The sequence below is a fragment of the Synchiropus splendidus genome, chromosome 2 (genome assembly GCF_027744825.2).
Source record: "Synchiropus splendidus isolate RoL2022-P1 chromosome 2, RoL_Sspl_1.0, whole genome shotgun sequence".
In the NCBI taxonomy this organism is placed as follows: Eukaryota; Metazoa; Chordata; class Actinopteri; order Syngnathiformes; family Callionymidae; genus Synchiropus; species Synchiropus splendidus.
In genome coordinates, this window is record NC_071335.1 from 26,632,971 (window position 1) to 26,654,699 (window position 21,729).

General features: G+C 44.9%; 28 non-coding genes across 28 annotated transcripts; 22 read left to right on the top strand and 6 right to left on the bottom strand.

Annotated features, from left to right (window-relative positions):
* Positions 1-81: 81 nt before the first annotated feature.
* Positions 82-153, bottom strand: trnac-gca (transfer RNA cysteine (anticodon GCA)). The gene has a single exon. It is a non-coding gene; the product is annotated as a tRNA-Cys (tRNA).
* Positions 154-401: 248 nt separating this feature from the next.
* trnac-gca (transfer RNA cysteine (anticodon GCA)) lies at positions 402-473 on the bottom strand. Its single transcript has one exon. It is a non-coding gene; the product is annotated as a tRNA-Cys (tRNA).
* A 545-nt stretch (positions 474-1,018) lies between these two features.
* On the top strand, positions 1,019-1,090 carry trnac-gca (transfer RNA cysteine (anticodon GCA)). The gene has a single exon. It is a non-coding gene; the product is annotated as a tRNA-Cys (tRNA).
* A 425-nt stretch (positions 1,091-1,515) lies between these two features.
* trnac-gca (transfer RNA cysteine (anticodon GCA)) lies at positions 1,516-1,587 on the top strand. Its single transcript has one exon. It is a non-coding gene; the product is annotated as a tRNA-Cys (tRNA).
* Positions 1,588-1,853: 266 nt separating this feature from the next.
* trnac-gca (transfer RNA cysteine (anticodon GCA)) lies at positions 1,854-1,925 on the top strand. Its single transcript has one exon. It is a non-coding gene; the product is annotated as a tRNA-Cys (tRNA).
* Positions 1,926-2,191: 266 nt separating this feature from the next.
* Positions 2,192-2,263, top strand: trnac-gca (transfer RNA cysteine (anticodon GCA)). The gene has a single exon. It is a non-coding gene; the product is annotated as a tRNA-Cys (tRNA).
* Positions 2,264-2,758: 495 nt separating this feature from the next.
* trnac-gca (transfer RNA cysteine (anticodon GCA)) lies at positions 2,759-2,830 on the top strand. Its single transcript has one exon. It is a non-coding gene; the product is annotated as a tRNA-Cys (tRNA).
* Positions 2,831-3,090: 260 nt separating this feature from the next.
* trnac-gca (transfer RNA cysteine (anticodon GCA)) lies at positions 3,091-3,162 on the top strand. The gene has a single exon. It is a non-coding gene; the product is annotated as a tRNA-Cys (tRNA).
* Positions 3,163-3,587: 425 nt separating this feature from the next.
* trnac-gca (transfer RNA cysteine (anticodon GCA)) lies at positions 3,588-3,659 on the top strand. Its single transcript has one exon. It is a non-coding gene; the product is annotated as a tRNA-Cys (tRNA).
* Positions 3,660-3,912: 253 nt separating this feature from the next.
* trnac-gca (transfer RNA cysteine (anticodon GCA)) lies at positions 3,913-3,984 on the top strand. Its single transcript has one exon. It is a non-coding gene; the product is annotated as a tRNA-Cys (tRNA).
* A 497-nt stretch (positions 3,985-4,481) lies between these two features.
* trnac-gca (transfer RNA cysteine (anticodon GCA)) lies at positions 4,482-4,553 on the top strand. Its single transcript has one exon. It is a non-coding gene; the product is annotated as a tRNA-Cys (tRNA).
* Positions 4,554-4,818: 265 nt separating this feature from the next.
* trnac-gca (transfer RNA cysteine (anticodon GCA)) lies at positions 4,819-4,890 on the top strand. Its single transcript has one exon. It is a non-coding gene; the product is annotated as a tRNA-Cys (tRNA).
* A 497-nt stretch (positions 4,891-5,387) lies between these two features.
* Positions 5,388-5,459, top strand: trnac-gca (transfer RNA cysteine (anticodon GCA)). The gene has a single exon. It is a non-coding gene; the product is annotated as a tRNA-Cys (tRNA).
* A 260-nt stretch (positions 5,460-5,719) lies between these two features.
* trnac-gca (transfer RNA cysteine (anticodon GCA)) lies at positions 5,720-5,791 on the top strand. Its single transcript has one exon. It is a non-coding gene; the product is annotated as a tRNA-Cys (tRNA).
* Positions 5,792-6,216: 425 nt separating this feature from the next.
* trnac-gca (transfer RNA cysteine (anticodon GCA)) lies at positions 6,217-6,288 on the top strand. The gene has a single exon. It is a non-coding gene; the product is annotated as a tRNA-Cys (tRNA).
* Positions 6,289-6,541: 253 nt separating this feature from the next.
* Positions 6,542-6,613, top strand: trnac-gca (transfer RNA cysteine (anticodon GCA)). The gene has a single exon. It is a non-coding gene; the product is annotated as a tRNA-Cys (tRNA).
* A 497-nt stretch (positions 6,614-7,110) lies between these two features.
* Positions 7,111-7,182, top strand: trnac-gca (transfer RNA cysteine (anticodon GCA)). The gene has a single exon. It is a non-coding gene; the product is annotated as a tRNA-Cys (tRNA).
* A 265-nt stretch (positions 7,183-7,447) lies between these two features.
* trnac-gca (transfer RNA cysteine (anticodon GCA)) lies at positions 7,448-7,519 on the top strand. Its single transcript has one exon. It is a non-coding gene; the product is annotated as a tRNA-Cys (tRNA).
* Positions 7,520-7,944: 425 nt separating this feature from the next.
* On the top strand, positions 7,945-8,016 carry trnac-gca (transfer RNA cysteine (anticodon GCA)). Its single transcript has one exon. It is a non-coding gene; the product is annotated as a tRNA-Cys (tRNA).
* Positions 8,017-8,282: 266 nt separating this feature from the next.
* On the top strand, positions 8,283-8,354 carry trnac-gca (transfer RNA cysteine (anticodon GCA)). Its single transcript has one exon. It is a non-coding gene; the product is annotated as a tRNA-Cys (tRNA).
* A 497-nt stretch (positions 8,355-8,851) lies between these two features.
* On the top strand, positions 8,852-8,923 carry trnac-gca (transfer RNA cysteine (anticodon GCA)). The gene has a single exon. It is a non-coding gene; the product is annotated as a tRNA-Cys (tRNA).
* Positions 8,924-9,183: 260 nt separating this feature from the next.
* On the top strand, positions 9,184-9,255 carry trnac-gca (transfer RNA cysteine (anticodon GCA)). Its single transcript has one exon. It is a non-coding gene; the product is annotated as a tRNA-Cys (tRNA).
* Positions 9,256-9,680: 425 nt separating this feature from the next.
* trnac-gca (transfer RNA cysteine (anticodon GCA)) lies at positions 9,681-9,752 on the top strand. The gene has a single exon. It is a non-coding gene; the product is annotated as a tRNA-Cys (tRNA).
* Positions 9,753-10,002: 250 nt separating this feature from the next.
* trnac-gca (transfer RNA cysteine (anticodon GCA)) lies at positions 10,003-10,074 on the top strand. Its single transcript has one exon. It is a non-coding gene; the product is annotated as a tRNA-Cys (tRNA).
* Positions 10,075-11,872: 1,798 nt separating this feature from the next.
* Positions 11,873-11,944, bottom strand: trnac-gca (transfer RNA cysteine (anticodon GCA)). The gene has a single exon. It is a non-coding gene; the product is annotated as a tRNA-Cys (tRNA).
* Positions 11,945-12,443: 499 nt separating this feature from the next.
* trnac-gca (transfer RNA cysteine (anticodon GCA)) lies at positions 12,444-12,515 on the bottom strand. The gene has a single exon. It is a non-coding gene; the product is annotated as a tRNA-Cys (tRNA).
* Positions 12,516-12,768: 253 nt separating this feature from the next.
* On the bottom strand, positions 12,769-12,840 carry trnac-gca (transfer RNA cysteine (anticodon GCA)). Its single transcript has one exon. It is a non-coding gene; the product is annotated as a tRNA-Cys (tRNA).
* Positions 12,841-13,248: 408 nt separating this feature from the next.
* trnac-gca (transfer RNA cysteine (anticodon GCA)) lies at positions 13,249-13,320 on the bottom strand. The gene has a single exon. It is a non-coding gene; the product is annotated as a tRNA-Cys (tRNA).
* Positions 13,321-21,729: the final 8,409 nt, after the last annotated feature.

Genomic DNA, 21,729 nt, shown 5'->3' on the forward strand with positions numbered 1-21,729 from the left:
GAACTCCACCACATGGTACATAAGAGAACTATTGCAAAGGCGTTGTAAGTTGAAAAGCAGATTTTCAGTCTGTGATAATAAAGGGGGCACCCAGATTTGAACTGGGGACCTCTTGATCTGCAGTCAAATGCTCTACCACTGAGCTATACCCCCTGATGTTCCAAAGACAAAAATAAAACTGAGACAAACTTCATCGATCTAGACCTAAGACCAGCTCTTTCCAAAGGCAGCTGACAGTAGCAAGGTGGCACCAGAGGTAAGTCTTGGGGCTTCACCTGAACCCAGGTCAGATCACTGCACTCTTGACTGTGTTCATCCTTCAGTGTTGCCAAGGTAAGAGAGAAACCAGAGTTGGAGTCTTCAAAAAAAGCAAAACGAATGAATCAAGTGCAGAATAAAGCAGGGGGCACCCAGATTTGAACTGGGGACCTCTTGATCTGCAGTCAAATGCTCTGCCACTGAGCTATACCCCCTGATGTTCCAAAGACAAAAATAAAACTGAGACAAACAACATAGATCTACTGTCGACTGGCTCTTTCCAAAGGCAGCTGACAGTAGCAAGGTGGCACCAGAGGTAAGTCTTGGGGCTTCACCTGAACCCAGGTCAGGTCACTGCACTCTTGACTGTGTTCAGGCGTCCTCACATGAGCAACTCCAGAGCTTGTGATCTGTGGTCAAATGCTCTGTCACTGAGGTGTATATTTCAAAATACATGGCGGAACAATAGGGAGAAGCCTCAGGTATTTAAACTCAACTCTGGGTTCCACCTTCTTCCTTCTGCACTTGGTGATTCACCTTTTGCTTTTTTTGAAGACTCCAACTCTGGTTTCTCTCTTACCTTGGCAACATTAAAGGATGAACACAGTCAAGAGTGCAGTGACCTGACCTGGGTTCAAGTGAAGCCCCAAGACTTACCTCTGGTGCCACCTTGCTACTGTCAGCTGCCTTTGGAATGAGCCTGTCTTCAGTCTAGATCCATGAAGTTTGTCTCAGTTTTATTTTTGTCTTTGGAACATCAGGGGGTATAGCTCAGTGGCAGAGCATTTGACTGCAGATCAAGAGGTCCCCAGTTCAAATCTGGGTGCCCCCTTCTTTCTTCTTGTCATTGACACTCTGAGTGGCAGGAGAAGCCAGGTTTGTCTTTTGGGAAGATCATTCGACAGGAAATCTACGATTGTCTTGTTTAAAGAAAGTCAAGGCACATCATAAACAAGGCTTGTGTTTTGTGTTGTTTTCTTATATTCTCAAACTTCATTAGTCTAGATCCCTGAGGTTTGTCTCAGTTTTTATATTTTCCTTGAAACATGGGGAGATGTGGCTCTCCACCCTCTGGGTTCACTTGTCCTTCTGGCCTGGACTCCAGGGAAGACATGAACTTTGTTGTCACAGAGTTCCATTTAACTGGTGATCGAGGATTGTCTCGTTCAAATCAACTTGTTTATATCCAAATTCTACATCACCTCTGCTCTCTTGAGTCTGGTTTGTCCCAAATTTTCTATTTCTCTCTCATTGTCAGGGGGTATAGCTCAGTGGCAGAGCATTTGACTGCAGATCAAGAGGTCCCCAGTTCAACTCTGGGTGCCCCCTTCTTTATTCTGGACTCAGTGATTCACACCTTTTGCTTTTTTGTTGACCCACTGAAGACTCCAACTCTGGTTTCTCTCTTACCTTGGCAACATTAAAGGATGAACACAGTCAAGAGTGCAGTGACCAGACCTGGGTTCAGGTGAAGCCCCAAGACTTACCTCTGGTGCCACCTTGCTACTGTCAGCTGCCTTTGGAAAGAGCCGGTCTTCAGTCTTCAATAGATCTATGAAGTTTGTCTCAGTTTTATTTTTGTCTTTGGAACATCAGGGGGTATAGCTCAGTGGTAGAGCATTTGACTGCAGATCAAGAGGTCCCCAGTTCAACTCTGGGTGCCCCCTTCTTTCTTCTAGACTCAGTGATTCATTCCTTTTGCTTTTTTGTTGACCCACTGAAGACTCCAACTCTGGTTTCTTTCTTACCTTGGCAACATTAAAGGATGAACACAGTCAAGAGTGCAGTGATCTGACCTGGGTTCAGGTGAAGCCCCAAGACTTACCTCTGGTGCCACCTTGCTACTGTCAGTTGCCTTTGGACAGAGCCAGTCTTCAGTCTTCAATAGATCTATGAAGTTTGTCTCAGTTTCATTTTTGTCTTTGGAACATCAGGGGGTATAGCTCAGTGGTAGAGCATTTGACTGCAAATCAAGAGGTCCCCAGTTCAAATCTGGGTGCCCCCTGTGTCCTCAGCCTCTGGCTCCAGTGGTCCCTCCAGCCTGAACTCCACTGAAGACATTCACTTTGTCACTGAGATCCATTTAACAGATGAGCAAGGATTTTCTTGTTCAAAGAACCTTAACGTACATGATGTTTATACATACATATTTTTAATACACGTAGTTCATTCCCAACACTGTCTTGAGTTTCAATACCTGAGGTTTCTCCCTATTGTTCCCCCATGTTTGTTGAAAAATAGGCCTCAGTGGCAGAGCATTTGACCTCAGACCACAATCTCTCCAGTCCAAATCTGGCTGCCCCCTGACGTCTCCAACCCCCCAAATCTGTGGCTCTTCCTGACGCAGTCAAGTGGGGCACCTGGGCTTGTCCCAGTCAAAGAAAGCCAAGGTACGACACAAATGGGACGCTCTTTTGATATCAATTTTATGCTCATAATTCATGCTCGAGTCTTGTTGACTGAGGTTTGTTCCAATGTAACTATTGAACTTAGTCTATCCGGGGGTATAGCTCAGTGGTAGAGCATTTGACTGCAGATCAAGAGGTCCCCAGTTCAACTCTGGGTGCCCCCTTCTTTCTTCTGCACTTGGTGATTCACTCCTTTTGCTTTTTTGTTGACCCACTGAAGACTCCAACTCTGGTTTCTCTCTTTCTTGACAACATTAAAGGATGAACACAGTCAAGAGTGCAGTGACCTGACCTGGGTTCAGGTGAAGCCCCAAGACTTACCTCTGGTGCCTCCTTGTTACTGTCAGTTGCCTTTGGAAAGAGCTGGTCTTCAGTCTAGATCTATGAAGTTTGTCTCAGTTTCATTTTTGTCTTTGGAACATCAGGGGGTATAGCTCAGTGGTAGAGCATTTGACTGCAGATCAAGAGGTCCCCAGTTCAACTCTGGGTGCCCCCTTCTTTCTTCTTGTCATTGACACTCTGAGTGGCAGGAGAAGCCAGGTTTGTCTTTTGGGAAGATCATTCAACAGGAAATCTACGATTGTCTTATTTAAGGAAAGTCAAGGTACGTCATAAACAAGGCTTGTGTTTTGTGTTGTTTTCTTATATTCTCAAACTTCATTAGTTTAGATCCCTGAGGTTTGTCTCAGTTTTTACATTTTCCTTGAAACATGGGGAGATGTAGGTCTCCACCCTCTGGGTTCACTTGTCCTTCTGGCCTGGACTCCAGTGAAGACATGAACTTTGTTGTCCCAGAGTTCCATTCAACTGGTGATCGAGGATTGTCTCGTTCAAATCAACTTGTTTATATCCAAATTCTACATCACCTCTGCTCTCTTGAGTCTGGTTTGTCCCAAATTTTCTATTTCTATCTCATTTTCAGGGGGTATAGCTCAGTGGCAGAGCATTTGACTGCAGATCAAGAGGTCCCCAGTTCAACTCTGGGTGCCCCCTTCTTTATTCTGCACTTGATTCATTCCTTTTGCTTTTTTTGAAGACTCCAACTCTGGTTTCTCTCTTTCTTGACAACATTAAAGGATGAACACAGTCAAGAGTGCAGTGACCTGACCTGGGTTCAGGTGAAGCCCCAAGACTTACCTCTGGTGCCACCTTGCTACTGTCAGCTGCCTTTGGAAGAGCCACTCTTCAGTCTTCAGTCTAGATCTATGAAGTTTGTCTCAGTTTCATTTTTGTCTTTGCACCATCAGGCGGTATAGCTCAGTGGTAGAGCATTTGACTGCAGATCAAGAGGTCCCCAGTTCAACTCTGGGTGCCCCCTGTGTCCTCAGCCTCTGGCTCCAGTGGTCCCTCCAGCCTGAACTCCACTAAAGACATTCACTTTGTCACTGAGATCCATTTAACAGATGAGCAAGGATTTTCTTGTTCAAAGAACCTTAACGTACATGATGTTTATACATACATATTTTTAATACACGTAGTTCATTCCCAACACTGTCTTGAGTTTCAATACCTGAGGTTTCTCCCTATTGTTCCCCCATGTTTGTTGAAAAATAGGCCTCAGTGGCAGAGCATTTGACCTCAGACCACAATCTCTCCAGTCCAAATCTGGCTGCCCCCTGACGTCTCCAACCCCCCAAATCTGTGGCTCTTCCTGATGCAGTCAAGTGGGGCACCTGGGCTTGTCTCAGTCAAAGAAAGCCAAGGTACGACACAAATGGGACGCTCTTTTGATATCAATTTTATGCTCATAATTCATGCTCTTGAGTCTTGTTGACTGAGATTTGTTCCAATGTAACTATTGAACTTAATCTATCCGGGGGTATAGCTCAGTGGTAGAGCATTTGACTGCAGATCAAGAGGTCCCCAGTTCAACTCTGGGTGCCCCCTTCTTTCTTCTGGACTCGGTGATTCACTCCTTTTGCTTTTTTGTTGACCCACTGAAGACTCCACCTCTGGTTTCTCTCTTTCTTGACAACATTAAAGGATGAACACAGTCAAGAGTGCAGTGACCTGACCTGGGTTCAGGTGAAGCCCCAAGACTTACCTCTGGTGCCACCTTGCTACTGTCAGTTGCCTTTGGAAAGAGCCAGTCTTCAGTCTTCAATAGATCTATGAAGTTTGTCTCAGTTTCATTTTTGTCTTTGGAACATCAGGGGGTATAGCTCAGTGGTAGAGCATTTGACTGCAGATCAAGAGGTCCCCAGTTCAACTCTGGGTGCCCCCTGTGTCCTCAGCCTCTGGCTCCAGTGGTCCCTCCAGCCTGAACTCCACTGAAGACATTCACTTTGTCACTGAGATCCATTTAACAGATGAGCAAGGATTTTCTTGTTCAAAGAACCTTAACGTACATGATGTTTATACATACATATTTTTAATACACGTAGTTCATTCCCAACACTGTCTTGAGTTTCAATACCTGAGGTTTCTCCCTATTGTTCCCCCATGTTTGTTGAAAAATAGGCCTCAGTGGCAGAGCATTTGACCTCAGACCACAATCTCTCCAGTCCAAATCTGGCTGCCCCCTGACGTCTCCAACCCCCCAAATCTGTGGCTCTTCCTGACGCAGTCAAGTGGGGCACCTGGGCTTGTCCCAGTCAAAGAAAGCCAAGGTACGACACAAATGGGACGCTCTTTTGATATCAATTTTATGCTCATAATTCATGCTCTTGAGTCTTGTTGACTGAGATTTGTTCCAATGTAACTATTGAACTTAATCTATCCGGGGGTATAGCTCATTGGTAGAGCATTTGACTGCAGATCAAGAGGTCCCCAGTTCAACTCTGGGTGCCCCCTTCTTTCTTCTGCACTTGGTGATTCACTCCTTTTGCTTTTTTGTTGACCCACTGAAGACTCCAACTCTGGTTTCTCTCTTTCTTGACAACATTAAAGGATGAACACAGTCAAGAGTGCAGTGACCTGACCTGGGTTCAGGTGAAGCCCCAAGACTTACCTCTGGTGCCTCCTTGTTACTGTCAGTTGCCTTTGGAAAGAGCTGGTCTTCAGTCTAGATCTATGAAGTTTGTCTCAGTTTCATTTTTGTCTTTGGAACATCAGGGGGTATAGCTCAGTGGCAGAGCATTTGACTGCAGATCAGGAGGTCCCCAGTTCAACTCTGGGTGCCCCCTTCTTTCTTCTTGTCATTGACACTCTGAGTGGCAGGAGAAGCCAGGTTTGTCTTTTGGGAAGATCATTCAACAGGAAATCTACGATTGTCTTATTTAAGGAAAGTCAAGGTACGTCATAAACAAGGCTTGTGTTTTGTGTTGTTTTCTTATATTCTCAAACTTCATTAGTTTAGATCCCTGAGGTTTGTCTCAGTTTTTACATTTTCCTTGAAACATGGGGAGATGTAGGTCTCCACCCTCTGGGTTCACTTGTCCTTCTGGCCTGGACTCCAGTGAAGACATGAACTTTGTTGTCCCAGAGTTCCATTTAACTGGTGATCGAGGATTGTCTCGTTCAAATGAACTTGTTTATATCCAAATTCTACATCACCTCTGCTCTCTTGAGTCTGGTTTGTCCCAAATTTTCTATTTCTATCTCATTTTCAGGGGGTATAGCTCAGTGGCAGAGCATTTGACTGCAGATCAAGAGGTCCCCAGTTCAACTCTGGGTGCCCCCTTCTTTATTCTGCACTTGATTCATTCCTTTTGCTTTTTTTGAAGACTCCAACTCTGGTTTCTCTCTTTCTTGACAACATTAAAGGATGAACACAGTCAAGAGTGCAGTGACCTGACCTGGGTTCAGGTGAAGCCCCAAGACTTACCTCTGGTGCCACCTTGCTACTGTCAGCTGCCTTTGGAAGAGCCACTCTTCAGTCTTCAGTCTAGATCTATGAAGTTTGTCTCAGTTTCATTTTTGTCTTTGCACCATCAGGCGGTATAGCTCAGTGGTAGAGCATTTGACTGCAGATCAAGAGGTCCCCAGTTCAACTCTGGGTGCCCCCTGTGTCCTCAGCCTCTGGCTCCAGTGGTCCCTCCAGCCTGAACTCCACTGAAGACATTCACTTTGTCACTGAGATCCATTTAACAGATGAGCAAGGATTTTCTTGTTCAAAGAACCTTAACGTACATGATGTTTATACATAGATATTTTTAATACGCGTAGTTCATTCCCAACACTGTCTTGAGTTTCAATACCTGAGGTTTCTCCCTATTGTTCCCCCATGTTTGTTGAAAAATAGGCCTCAGTGGCAGAGCATTTGACCTCAGACCACAATCTCTCCAGTCCAAATCTGGCTGCCCCCTGACGTCTCCGACCCCCCAAATCTGTGGCTCTTCCTGATGCAGTCAAGTGGGGCACCTGGGCTTGTCTCAGTCAAAGAAAGCCAAGGTACGACACAAATCGGACGCTCTTTTGATATCAATTTTATGCTCATAATTCATGCGCTTGAGTCTTGTTGACTGAGATTTGTTCCAATGTAACTATTGAACTTAATCTATCCGGGGGTATAGCTCAGTGGTAGAGCATTTGACTGCAGATCAAGAGGTCCCCAGTTCAACTCTGGGTGCCCCCTTCTTTCTTCTGGACTCGGTGATTCACTCCTTTTGCTTTTTTGTTGACCCACTGAAGACTCCACCTCTGGTTTCTCTCTTTCTTGACAACATTAAAGGATGAACACAGTCAAGAGTGCAGTGACCTGACCTGGGTTCAGGTGAAGCCCCAAGACTTACCTCTGGTGCCACCTTGCTACTGTCAGCTGCCTTTGGAAAGAGCCGGTCTTCAGTCTTCAATAGATCTATGAAGTTTGTCTCAGTTTTATTTTTGTCTTTGGAACATCAGGGGGTATAGCTCAGTGGCAGAGCATTTGACTGCAGACCAGGAGGTCCCCAGTTCAACTCTGGGTGCCCCCTTCTTTCTTCTTGTCATTGACACTCTGAGTGGCAGGTGAAGCCTGGTTTGTCTTTTGGGAAGATCATTCGACAGGAAATCTACGATTGTCTTGTTCAAGGAAAGTCAAGGTACGTCATAAACAAGGCCTGTGTTTTGTGTTGTTTTCTTATATTCTAAAACTTCATTAGTTTAGATCCCTGAGGTTTGTCTCAGTTTTTATATTTTCCTTGAAACATGGGGAGATGTGGCTCTCCACCCTCTGGGTTCACTTGTCCTTCTGGCCTGGACTCCAGTGAAGACATGAACTTTGTTGTCCCAGAGTTCCATTTAACTGGTGATCGAGGATTGTCTCGTTCAAATGAACTTGTTTATATCCAAATTCTACATCACCTCTGCTCTCTTGAGTATGGTTTGTCCCAAATTTTCTATTTCTCTCTCTTTGTCAGGGGGTATAGCTCAGTGGTAGAGCATTTGACTGCAGATCAAGAGGTCCCCAGTTCAACTCTGGGTGCCCCCTTCTTTCTTCTAGACTCAGTGATTCATTCCTTTTGCTTTTTTGTTGACCCACTGAAGACTCCAACTCTGGTTTCTTTCTTACCTTGGCAACATTAAAGGATGAACACAGTCAAGAGTGCAGTGATCTGACCTGGGTTCAGGTGAAGCCCCAAGACTTACCTCTGGTGCCACCTTGCTACTGTCAGTTGCCTTTGGACAGAGCCAGTCTTCAGTCTTCAATAGATCTATGAAGTTTGTCTCAGTTTCATTTTTGTCTTTGGAACATCAGGGGGTATAGCTCAGTGGTAGAGCATTTGACTGCAGATCAAGAGGTCCCCAGTTCAAATCTGGGTGCCCCCTGTGTCCTCAGCCTCTGGCTCCAGTGGTCCCTCCAGCCTGAACTCCACTGAAGACATTCACTTTGTCACTGAGATCCATTTAACAGATGAGCAAGGATTTTCTTGTTCAAAGAACCTTAACGTACATGATGTTTATACATACATATTTTTAATACACGTAGTTCATTCCCAACACTGTCTTGAGTTTCAATACCTGAGGTTTCTCCCTATTGTTCCCCCATGTTTGTTGAAAAATAGGCCTCAGTGGCAGAGCATTTGACCTCAGACCACAATCTCTCCAGTCCAAATCTGGCTGCCCCCTGACGTCTCCAACCCCCCAAATCTGTGGCTCTTCCTGACGCAGTCAAGTGGGGCACCTGGGCTTGTCCCAGTCAAAGAAAGCCAAGGTACGACACAAATGGGACGCTCTTTTGATATCAATTTTATGCTCATAATTCATGCTCTTGAGTCTTGTTGACTGAGATTTGTTCCAATGTAACTATTGAACTTAATCTATCCGGGGGTATAGCTCAGTGGTAGAGCATTTGACTGCAGATCAAGAGGTCCCCAGTTCAACTCTGGGTGCCCCCTTCTTTCTTCTGCACTTGGTGATTCACTCCTTTTGCTTTTTTGTTGACCCACTGAAGACTCCAACTCTGGTTTCTCTCTTTCTTGACAACATTAAAGGATGAACACAGTCAAGAGTGCAGTGACCTGACCTGGGTTCAGGTGAAGCCCCAAGACTTACCTCTGGTGCCTCCTTGTTACTGTCAGTTGCCTTTGGAAAGAGCTGGTCTTCAGTCTAGATCTATGAAGTTTGTCTCAGTTTCATTTTTGTCTTTGGAACATCAGGGGGTATAGCTCAGTGGTAGAGCATTTGACTGCAGATCAAGAGGTCCCCAGTTCAACTCTGGGTGCCCCCTTCTTTCTTCTTGTCATTGACACTCTGAGTGGCAGGAGAAGCCAGGTTTGTCTTTTGGGAAGATCATTCAACAGGAAATCTACGATTGTCTTATTTAAGGAAAGTCAAGGTACGTCATAAACAAGGCTTGTGTTTTGTGTTGTTTTCTTATATTCTCAAACTTCATTAGTTTAGATCCCTGAGGTTTGTCTCAGTTTTTACATTTTCCTTGAAACATGGGGAGATGTAGGTCTCCACCCTCTGGGTTCACTTGTCCTTCTGGCCTGGACTCCAGTGAAGACATGAACTTTGTTGTCCCAGAGTTCCATTCAACTGGTGATCGAGGATTGTCTCGTTCAAATCAACTTGTTTATATCCAAATTCTACATCACCTCTGCTCTCTTGAGTCTGGTTTGTCCCAAATTTTCTATTTCTATCTCATTTTCAGGGGGTATAGCTCAGTGGCAGAGCATTTGACTGCAGATCAAGAGGTCCCCAGTTCAACTCTGGGTGCCCCCTTGGTTATCACTGACCAAAAATCTGCTTTTAAAACTCCAACTCACAACTCCTTTGCTATAGTTTTCCGATGTAGCTTGTGGTAAAGTTCATCCGTTGACTCCACATCAAGAGGCCCCAACTGTAAACCTGAGTTCACCCCTCACTTTGTGACTCCCTTGTTCTCAGTATTTCTGGCGGCAGTTACTTTACACCATCAAATTCTAAACATAACCTGAAATGTAAAAGAGATGTTTTTTATTGAACTTTTGTTGGGGGTATAGCTCAGTGGTAGAGCATTTGACTGCAGATCAAGAGGTCCCCAGTTCAACTCTGGGTGCCCCCTTCTTTCTTCTGCACTTGGTGATTCACTCCTTTTGCTTTTTTGTTGACCCACTGAAGACTCCAACTCTGGTTTCTCTCTTACCTTGGCAACACTGAAGGATGAAGACAGTCAAGAGTGCAGTGACCTGACCTGGGTTCAGGTGAAGCCCCAAGACTCACCTCTGGTGCCACCTTGCTACTGTCAGCTGCCTTTGGAAACAGCCACTCTTCAGTCTTCAATAGATCTATGAAGTTTGTCTCAGTTTTATTTTTGTCTTTGGCAGCTCAGTGGTAGATCTAGAGATCTAGATCTAGAGGTCCCCAGTTCAAATCTGGGTGCCCCCTTCATTGTCTGCCTTAACCACAGTTTTTCTATCTGGAGCTGGAGAAAGCCTCTAATACTTCCTTTGAGAGAAAGTGTGTGAGGAGGAAAGCAGCGTTGCTCCATTTTAGTCTGCTATTGTTTCAGACAGACTGAGAGATGAGGTTTGGGAGGAGTCTCCATGGACTATGATGTTTGCTGATGATAAAGTCATCTGCAGTGAGAGGATGAATTGGGTTGAGAAGCAGGAAGAAGCTCATGTGGGAAGGGTTGGAGACCAAGGGAGCCCAGACTTGTGGGGAGGAGAGGCAGCAGACATGGAATGGTCAACTGTGTGGTTCTTATTGCGCTTGTTTTCCCCACGACCTGTGAGACTCACAGATCCTGGAGAGTTTTAAAACTCCTGTCTCAGACCAAACATCAATGCCTTCGATATATTACCATTGAAAGCCATAGTCTGTAGACCATATTTAGTCAAAAACAAATCAGTCATATCTGCTCCTGTACTTTCCCGTACTTATTCCTGGTCTTACTCACTGAATATTTTATGCTCCACATCCAGTGAGAGGCATCGGAATCTGGGACAAAAGGCACCAGTCAAATTTGTGCACACAACTTCCTGCGCATCATGAGACTGAATTAATATTGATGGAGATGTGAAAGGTGTTTGGACCCACAAGTCATTTTCCACTGCAAGTGTGAGGTGTTCTTCCTGCCAGCCGGGGAAACGGGACGCCTGGATGTTAGTCATTTTCCTTTTGTGCAGAAAGAGGGTGGGTGTTTTCTTCGTCCAGAGAAGCTGGATGACATTAGGCCTGAAAGTGCAGTCAGCCAGTGAGGAACATTCCCTGAGACAAAAGGTCACTTCCCAAACAAGTCATCCATTCCCCAAGCTAGTCCTTAAATCTGACCGTAAATATCTTCCATTTCCTTTCACTTGTTCTTTTACAGTCACATAGAGTGAAAAACAAAATCTTTCCAACAGACGGGTTGAAATCAAAAAGGGCATCAGACATTTAAGTTGCGGGAAAGTGTTGCGGGAAATGCCCAAGAGGATTTGGGATTAGGACTGAGACATGAAAAACCTGGTGACTCTGTGACAGCACCATGACACACACTTAATCCAGCTGAAGCTGGCAAAGTGGCCTCATGTGGACATTCTGGAGTTGACCAGAGTGACGGCGGGTTTAAGCCGATATTGCACTGCAGGACGGTGACATCATTGCGATGATGTCATGTCAGTCTGAGAGTGGGATCAGCGTTCAAGTTGAGGTTTGAAATCCAGGTGAGTCACCAGGATAACACCTTGCTCTTTCCAAAGGCAGCTGACAGTAGCAAGGTGGCACCAGAGGTAAGTCTTGGGGCTTCACCTGAACCCAGGTCAGGTCACTGCACTCTTGACTGTGTTCATCCTTTTAATGTTGCCAAGGTAAGAGAGAAACCAGAGTTGGAGTCTTCAAAAAAAGCAAAAGGTGAATCACCAAGTGCAGAAGAAAGAAGGGGGCACCCAGATTTGAACTGGGGACCTCTTGATCTGCAGTCAAATGCTCTACCACTGAGCTATACCCCCTGACAGATTAAGTTCAATAGTTACATTGGAACAAACCTCAGTCAACAAGACTCAAGACAGCATGAATTATGAACATAAAATTGATATCAGAAGAGCGTCCCATTTGTGTCGTACCTTGGCTTTCTTTGACTGAGACAAGCCCAGGTGCCCCACTTGACTGCGTCAGGAAGAGCCACAGATTTGGGGGGTCGGAGACGTCGGGGGGCAGCCAGATTTGGACTGGAGAGATTGTGGTCTGAGGTCAAATGCTCGGCCACTGAGGCCTATTTTTCAACAAACATGGGGGAACAATAGGGAGAACACTCAGGTATTGAAACTCAAGACAGTGTTGGGAATGAACTACGCGTATTAAAAATATGTATGTATAAACATCATGTATGTTAAGGTTCTTTGAACAAGAAAATCCTTGCTCATCTGTTAAATGGACCTCAGTGACAAAGTGAATGTCTTCAGTGGAGTTCAGGCTCGAGGGACCACTGGAGCCAGAGGCTGAAGACACAGGGGGCACCCAGAGTTGAACTGGGGACCTCTTGATCTGCAGTCAAATGCTCTGCCACTGAGCTATACCCCCTGATGTTCCAAAGACAAAAATAAAACTGAGACAAACTTCATAGATCTATTGAAGACTGAAGAGTGGCTCTTTCCAAAGGCAGCTGACAGTAGCAAGGTGGCACCAGAGGTAAGTCTTGGGGCTTCACCTGAACCCTGGTCAGGTCACTGCACTCTTGACTGTGTTCATCCTTCAGTGTTGCCAAGGTAAGAGAGAAACCAGAGTTGGAGTCTTCAAAAAAAGCAAAAGGAATGAATCAAGTGCAGAAGAAAGAAGGGGGCACCCAGAGTTGAACTGGGGACCTCTTGATCTGCAGTCAAATGCTCTACCACTGAGCTATACCCCCTGACAATGAGAGAGAAGTAGAAAATGTGGGACAAACCAGACTCAATAGAGCAGAGGTGATGTAGAATTTGGATATAAACAAGTTGATTTGAACGAGACAATCCTCGATCACCAGTTAAATGGAACTCTGTGACAACAAAGTTCATGTCTTCACTGCAGTTCAGGCCAGAAGGACAGCTGAGCCCAGAGGGTGGAGAGCTACATCTCCCCATGTTTCAAGGAAAATATAAAAACTGAGAAAAACCTCAGGGATCTAAACTAATGAAGTTTGAGAATATAAGAAAACAACACAAAGCACAGGCCTTGTTTATGATGTACCTTGACTTTCTTTCAAGAGTGAAGCCAGAGTTGGAGTCTTCAGTGGGTCAACAAAAAAAGCAAAAGGTGTGAATCAAGTCCAGAAGAAAGAAGGGGGCACCCAGATTTGAACTGGGGACCTCTTGATCTGCAGTCAAATGCTCTACCACTGAGCTATACCCCCTGATGTTCCAAAGACAAAAATAAAACTGAGACAAACTTCATAGATCTAGACTGAAGACTGGCTGTTTCCAAAGGCAGCTGACAGTAGCAAGGTGGCACCAGAGGTAAGTCTTGGGGCTTCACCTGAACCCTGGTCAGGTCACTGCACTCTTGACTGTCTTCATCCTTCAGTGTTGCCAAGGTAAGAGAAAAACCAGAGTTGGAGTCTTCAGTGGGTCAACAAAAAAAGTTAAAGGAATGAATAACCGAGTCCAGAAGAAAGAAGGGAGCACCCTTGTGTCATTACTCTTAGTGATCAGATCTTTGACCTTGAACTTTGCGATGCATCTCTGGATTGATCAACCTTCTTACTGCATCAAAGTCCATCATATCATCTTGGGCTGATCCTCCACTGTCGTCCCCTTCCTCCTCACTACCCTCACCCTGCCTGGTGACGCCCTCCCCTGACACGCCCCACAGATGCCTGCATGTCTGACATCATCTATCGACAGTATCTTTATAAGACATGGCTTTAAGTTCAGTGGGCAATGCTTTAGTTTCAGGAACGGTTTCAGTCCTTCTGTCAGAGAGTCAAGGAGAACATTTACACTGAGTGCAAACACCTGAAACTTCCCGACTGGAGTCGTCACTTATTAACCCGAGGTGAGGATTCTTGCTCCATGACATCACAGGTAGTAGACGGTCACCGTGCAGGAGAGACAGGCTTCCAGTTCGCCCTCAAACATTCCTTAAAAGGAGTGTGTTGTTTCTTGTCCCGGGTCACCAGCTCCGTTTCCACTTCCTCCGTTCGACCTGATGCATCTGTTTTTGCGATGAAGGAAATGAAGGTGTGTGTGTGTCTGTCCTGTTTTGTGGCGACTGTTTGGCCAGACCCCACAAGGTTAAGCCTGAATTTAAGGATGAAAACATGAAAAATAACGGGGCCTTAGAATTGGATTTCAGTTGAGGTTCTGGACGAAAAGTAAAGAACAATAGAGACAAATTTGAAACTTAAGACAGAGCTGGTCATGAACTACATATAGGGGTTGGACAAAATGGACCCAGGAACGTCTCACATCACATGCGACCCTGGAACGTCTGACATCACATGTGACCCTGGAACGTCTGACATCACACGCAACCCAGGAACGTCTGACATCACACGCGACCCAGGAACGTCTGACATCACACGCGACTCTGGAACGTCTGACATCACATGAGACCATGGAACGTCTGACATCACACGAGACCATGGAACGTCTGACATCACACGAGACCATGGAACGTCTGACATCACATGTGACCCTGGAACGTCTGACATCACATGTGACCCTGGAACGTCTGACATCACATGAGACCATGGAACGTCTGACATCACATGAGACCATGGAACGTCTGACATCACATGCGACCCTGGAACGTCTGACATCACATGAGACCATGGAACGTCTGACATCACACGAGACCATGGAACGTCTGACATCACATGAGACCATGGAACGTCTGACATCACACGAGACCATGGAACGTCTGACATCACACGCGACCCAGGAACGTCTGACATCACACGAGACCATGGAACGTTTGACATCACATGTGACCCAGGAACGTCTGACATCACACGCGACCCAGGAACGTCTGACATCACACGCGACTCTGGAACGTCTGACATCACATGAGACCATGGAACGTCTGACATCACACGAGACCATGGAACGTCTGACATCACATGCGACCCAGGAACGTCTCACATCACATGTGACCCAGGAACGTCTGACATCACACGCGACCCTGGAACGTCTGACATCACATGAGACCATGGAACGTCTGACATCACACGAGTCCATGGAACGTCTGACATCACATGCGACCCTGGAACGTCTGACATCACATGCGACCCTGGAACGTCTGACATCACATGCGACCCTGGAACGTCTGACATCACATGCGACCCTGGAACGTCTGACATCACATGCGACCCTGGAACGTCTGACATCACACGAGACCATGGAACGTCTGACATCACATGCGACCCTGGAACGTCTGACATCACACGAGACCATGGAACGTTTGACATCACATGTGACCCAGGAACGTCTGACATCACATGCGACCCAGGAACGTCTGACATCACACGCGACTCTGGAACGTCTGACATCACACGAGACCATGGAACGTCTGACATCACATGCGACCCAGGAACGTCTGACATCACACGAGACCATGGAACGTCTGACATCACATGTGACCCTGGAACGTCTGACATCACACGCGACCCAGGAACGTCTGACATCACACGAGACCATGGAACGTCTGACATCACATGTGACCCTGGAACGTCTGACATCACATGCGACCCTGGAACGTCTGACATCACACGAGACCATGGAACGTCTGACATCACATGCGACCCTGGAACGTCTGACATCACATGCGACCCAGGAACGTCTGACATCACATGTGACCCAGGAACGTCTGACATCACACGCGACCCAGGAACGTCTGACATCACACGCGACCCAGGAACGTCTGACATCACATGCGACCATGGAATGTTTGACATCACACGCGACCACGTCATTAATTTGTGGCGACTGATTTGAGTCGTAACTTGAGTGTGTTTCATTTTCAACTCCGCTGAGATCCACACGCCACAAACAACCTCTGAACCGAGCCTCTTTCATCAGCGTGTTCAGATCACAGGAGGATTTACAAGACTGTTTACTCAGTTTATCAGACGCCACAAATCTTACACCTCAATCCTGCGACCGAGTGAGTCTTCAAATGAGCTCATGTCTGAGAGCGCCACACCCTGCCAGAGCCACACCAGGAGAAGCCAGACGCTCTCCTCTCGCTCCACCATTCTGGAAGCCCCTGAACAGTGGGCCACCTCTGGCTCCAGGTTTGAGGGGTTTCGTTCTGACTGAAGGTAGACAGAAGTCACACCAGTGACGTCTGTGCATGACCGAATGGAAACTGGAGGCTGGAGCAGATCCACCCAGAAAGACTCACGCCAGCTCATCAATAGAGGCATTGATGGACCAGAGCGTGTCTGACAGAGGGAGAGATTTACGAGCGCAGATCCTCCAGAAGAGTGCGAAGCCAGCTTCAGACGCCCAGGTCACACATGTTAGCGGAGGTTCCTCGAGTTTATGATCTCCCACCTGTTGTCTCATGCAGCACTCGGCCACTAGGAGGAGGCCCCGGGGGAAACCCAGCTACTTCAACTGGCTATCGATGACTCAGCAGAATATATTCTGGATGAATGCATGTACTGTATATAACCAACTCCTCACCTCCCGACACGTCTGTCACCGTCCGTATCAGCCCCATCAGCATTTCTCTTCATCTCGCTTTCATCTGGACTCTGGATCTGTGCTCAATCTACCAGCTGCCTTTGTTTTGATTTTCTCTTGTGTGTCACCTTTGTGTGCTTCCGTGGCTCGATGGAAACACACACACAGGAGTAGATTGTACCCTTACTACACACATATATATATATATATATATATATATATATATATATATATATATATATATATATATATATATATATATATATATATATATATATATATATATATATATATATATGTATAAATTTGAATGAACGTGGTATATTACTGAATCAAATGATGGAGCCATACATACATTTAAATAACAAAATATTGTTTATTTTGGAACAGTTTGACAACAGCACAATAAATCACAATGGTGGCTATATTCAAGTTTGTATATCACCTTATTTAAACTAAAGCTCTTTTAATGTCTTGAAAATATTTGTATCAGAATTTCAAGTCCATTCAGAGTGGTGGAAACCCTGGAACATTGTGTAGTGAAAAACCTCCCCGAACAATAGCAAACAGATGCTTTTCTTTGCTTTTGTTCAGGGATTCCTCCATGTTTGTTGTTGTTGTTCTCATCCTAGCTGCCACGTGTCTTGTGCATCAGTGGGATCAGTGGAGCAGGAACTCCTGCACTGACAAAGGTTCCCTGTTGTCTGGAGAGAAAACTGTTCCATTAAATTAAATTATTTTTGTTGTAATATATATATATATATATATATATATATATATATACGTACATATAAATGTCCTAATCCATTTAACCTCTTGACCCTGTGACGCCAGTTTGACCGTGAATATTCCAAGACGCGGTGGTTTTGGCGGGTGGCATGGCTGCCGCTGAGGTCAGGGGGATTAGGGCAGTGCAGGGTTTCCAGACGAGGAATAATCTGAACGTGTCAATATTGGAGGGAGAAAATGAAGAGCCAAGGAGATTATCCATGCCAGGATTGCATAATCTCAGTGTGTGCGTGTGGCAGCTGTGTGTGTTTCAGGCAGCAGACACACCATGAAGTCACTGAGTCATTCCACCGGGCTGACACTCTCACACACGTCACAGGCGTGCAGCTACAGATACACACCACCCGAGAGCCGCTCCGCCACTTTCTCCAGGTCGCTCGACTCTAGAGGACGCGCACGCGGTCGACTGTGAACCACAGTTTCAAGTGTCTATGGGCTGTTTTCTTGTCTGTAAGCACAGTGTTTTCCAAAAAATGTTCAGGTCATAAGCCACCTGGAAGCAGTCTGCACTCTCCGTGTTCTGTTTTAGGAGTGTGATTTTGCTGTGTGTTGTTTCTATATTTTGTTTCAACTGTCATTTTGGCGCAGACTTACGTCTTTCGTTGAGTTCGTCTTTCAAAGAGGATCAGATTGAATGAGGTGAAGCGACAAACATACCACCTTAAAAAGAATGCACAACACAAACCTCAGCTTTGATCGAAGTATTATATATATAATATACAAACAGGAATAAATATTTTTAAAAAAATCTTTTGTTAGCTTGTTCTTTTGTAGCCTTTTTCAATATATAATAAAAAAAAAAATCATGTCAGCGTGTTTTTATCATTTTTATATTTTCGTATTATCACTACTATTTAGAATTTCTAAACATTTATTATCTTCTTTATCTATTTTATTTTAGAATGTTTCACTTCATACTTATTCGATCATTAATTTTTTTGGAGCATTTACTATCTCCTTCATTATTATTTTATTATATTTTCGTATTTATTTTCTGCATTCTTCCACTGACAGGAAATGCATGCGTTCACATGACGCCATCGCTCCCCGACCTTCCTTTCCCAGTAAAACCTAGAGTGATCTCAGGTTTGATCCGGAACTTTCTTCCATTGTCTCGCTGCCGAAATCACTCCCCCCATCACTTTTCCTCTGAACTACAACAGGCTATTTAACAGCCCACTGTCGACTTTTCTGTTTACCGTTGTACCTATGATGTTCAGGTTTCCAAGGCAACCAAGTTGTCTTGGCTGAGACGGTCATATCTACCTTTGCTAGCTTGGAAAACATCCAAACATCAGCAGAATCACACTGTTTTAAAGTTGTTTTGGTGTGTTTCAACTTGAAGTTGAACGGAACACAATACTTTTTAGCACAAAATAAGAACTTTAGAGTGGTTTGGTTTATTTGTTTCCAACATTGCGAGCTTGATTTATATTCTTAAATAAAATAGCTTATTGATAAACATTTTTAAATCAAACTGCTTGTTTTTTTAATTCTTAACAAGACGTCCTTTAAATTCCTTTAGTTTTTCCTCTTATGAGTGCAGTTCAGGGCCGGTGCGTCTGCGCTTGACTCTGATGTGGGCGCATCTAACACCAGTCCAGCCCTTTGTGTTCCATTCCAAATGTGACATGTGCAGTGTAAATAACAACAAGCAACATTAGCAGCACAAAAATAATCCCAGTCATCCGTGTGTGATTTGTTCCTCAGGGGATGTTGAAAATGTTTCACTCTTAGTTCAAACAACTTCTACAGTTTGAGTTCATTTTTCCACCGATGTCAGCCAAGTAATGTATCAGCTCTGTCGTAACTATATTATTATTAATCATAATAACTTTTATCATCCAGAACAATTCAAATCAATGGGAACAGATACTTTATTCATGAGTTTTCTGTTAAAAATGGTTCCAGACCATGACAAACTCATCTCGATAGCAGTATAATGTGATTCGATGGCAACATTTGTTGAACAATTTGCCAGCTATTGACGAACATAAATGGCCGCCGGCTGTTCAGGTGGCAACAAATCTGTCCGATGTTATTGTGGTCACAGAGGTGAGATTTCCTGGGTTCATATGAGCAACTGCCTGTCGACATCTTTGCTGGAGAGACGGGAGGGATGTGACTTCAAATCCAGTTGGATGTAGGTCAGGCTTTCTTTCCCCCGCTTGATGCACAAACCTGTAGAATTGGAGCCATTACGTTGTCGGCATGAAGCGCTCGCAGCTCCCTGTGTGTTCTCCGGCAGCCGCTGCGGGTGAAGCGGAGGCGCTCGTGTCGACAAATCTGTCATTCAGCGCTTGGCTTCAATGGACTTGTGCAAATGCCAGCTCAAATTAGAGCAATCAAAAGTGCAGCACTCAGGAAGTGGAAGTGGCAGCCAGAGAAATGCCGGTTTTATGGAGCGGCTCCTCTCAGGCAGGAGCCTGCATGAAGGGTGAGTGAAGGGAGAAACCTGCCGGGGAGCTGGGCTCAGTTTGGGGTTTAGTGATGACTGCCATGGACCTCTGAAGGGTGAGATGAACATCAGTCGTCCTCATGAAGCAGGTGAGCCATGACCTTCAAGCCCCGAGGATCTTCACAAGGTCATCCACTCCTGAACACAATACGTTTTGCATCTCCATCCCTGAGGGGACCTCTCATCGCCAAAACACCTTCTCCAGTCTCTCACCCTAAACCTAACCATCCGAAACAAAAAACAGGACTCTGAACCAAACTGAAACCCAGTTATAATGACCGTAATATTTTGAAGTTTTAATCCTTAAATTGCATCTTAACCTTGTGGGGTCTAGCAAAAGGTCCCCACAAGTATAGCTATACACTCTACACACACACCTACCCAGAAGAGTGAGAGAGTCAATAATGGTGTTTCCATCCACCTGTGAAAATAAACATTAAAATGTGTTTATCATTCATCATCTATCAATTTATACAACAATCCAATCGAATATAATATGTTTAAAAATATATAAATTATATAATTTTGATATAATTACATAATTATAAATATAAATATATTTACTTATAACTATAATTATGTATATTTTATTTATTTATATGACTTATTTATGTCTCAAAAATTGTTTTATTGCTTGGATTTGTCTGCGCCTTATGACTTTTTTTTTATAAATGTAGCAATGGAAACAGGGGTTGTGGATAAGCGATGACTGGATATTGTGTCACACGAGATATGTTTGCAGGGGATGAACGACGTCACGATCAGTTGACTGTCAGCCAAGTGTGTTTTGTTTCGTGAGACGCATTTTCTTTTTGTGCATTTTCACTAAATTAGCTAAAAATGTTCGGATGATAACCTCGGTACATGACTACAGTCACGTAGAACTGTTTCTGATGACTTGATTTCCTGCCTTATAAAATAAATGGAAGTAAATGCAAAGGGTTAAAGAAATGAAGTGCTTTTATATCGTATTCATTTGCATGCGCCACGTTGACTGATGGGTTTATCAGCAGGAAGACGATCAGACGCTCCGCATGCTACTTCCTGTTAGCTTTATCAGGTGTGAAGCGTGGCTGACATTAACTTGCGAGCAGACGAAACAAGTACAACGCGTGTGTTATGAAGTTATTTAGAGATTCATTCTTTGAATTGTGAGCATCATATTAGACAGGTTACACACACGACTTTTTCAAATGGAAGTGCTGAGTCTCAGAGTTTGTTTACTTCCACTGCGTAGCTGAAACTGGCACCCAGTCACCCAGTCCAGTCACTGTCCAGCTGCTTGGCTACATGCTAGCTGAGTCGCGCTATCAACTGCATTATCCTGGTCCAAACTCAGTAAGATTAGCGCAATGACTTGCTTCTCTGAGGCGTCATGTACAAATAAAAATAGAAATAAACAAAATATAACAGCCTCTCAGAACTGGACGAGTTTATCAGCAGGAAGACGATCACGCTGTCTGCATGCTACTTGATGAAATCACGCGCAGATTGTTAAATCAAAATTGGAAAGCTCATGTTTCCAAGCTGATTTCTAGTTTTTGTTTTCAGCTCGTCGGTCTGGTGCTAGTTCATGAGATTGTAGAGAGTCTTCACAGCAGCTGACAGGAAGTGGCGTGCCGGGCGTCTCTCTGAGGTCCAGGCTGCTGATGGTGTTGAGATTTGGGTCGATAAAGCAGCCGTCGCAGTTCAGTCGCTCACAGACGGCATCATGGCTGCGGCTGCACCGCTCCTGCTCCTGGTGGCGCTCCTCTCCAACACCGACGCTGAGGTCCTCCAGAGAGCCGAGTTGTCTCGTCGCTTCGTCTTCGACAAACCAGCTGACTACTGCTCCATCTCAAGGTGGCGCGGCGAGGGCAGGGAGCTGCTCTTCAACTCTTCAAAGCTT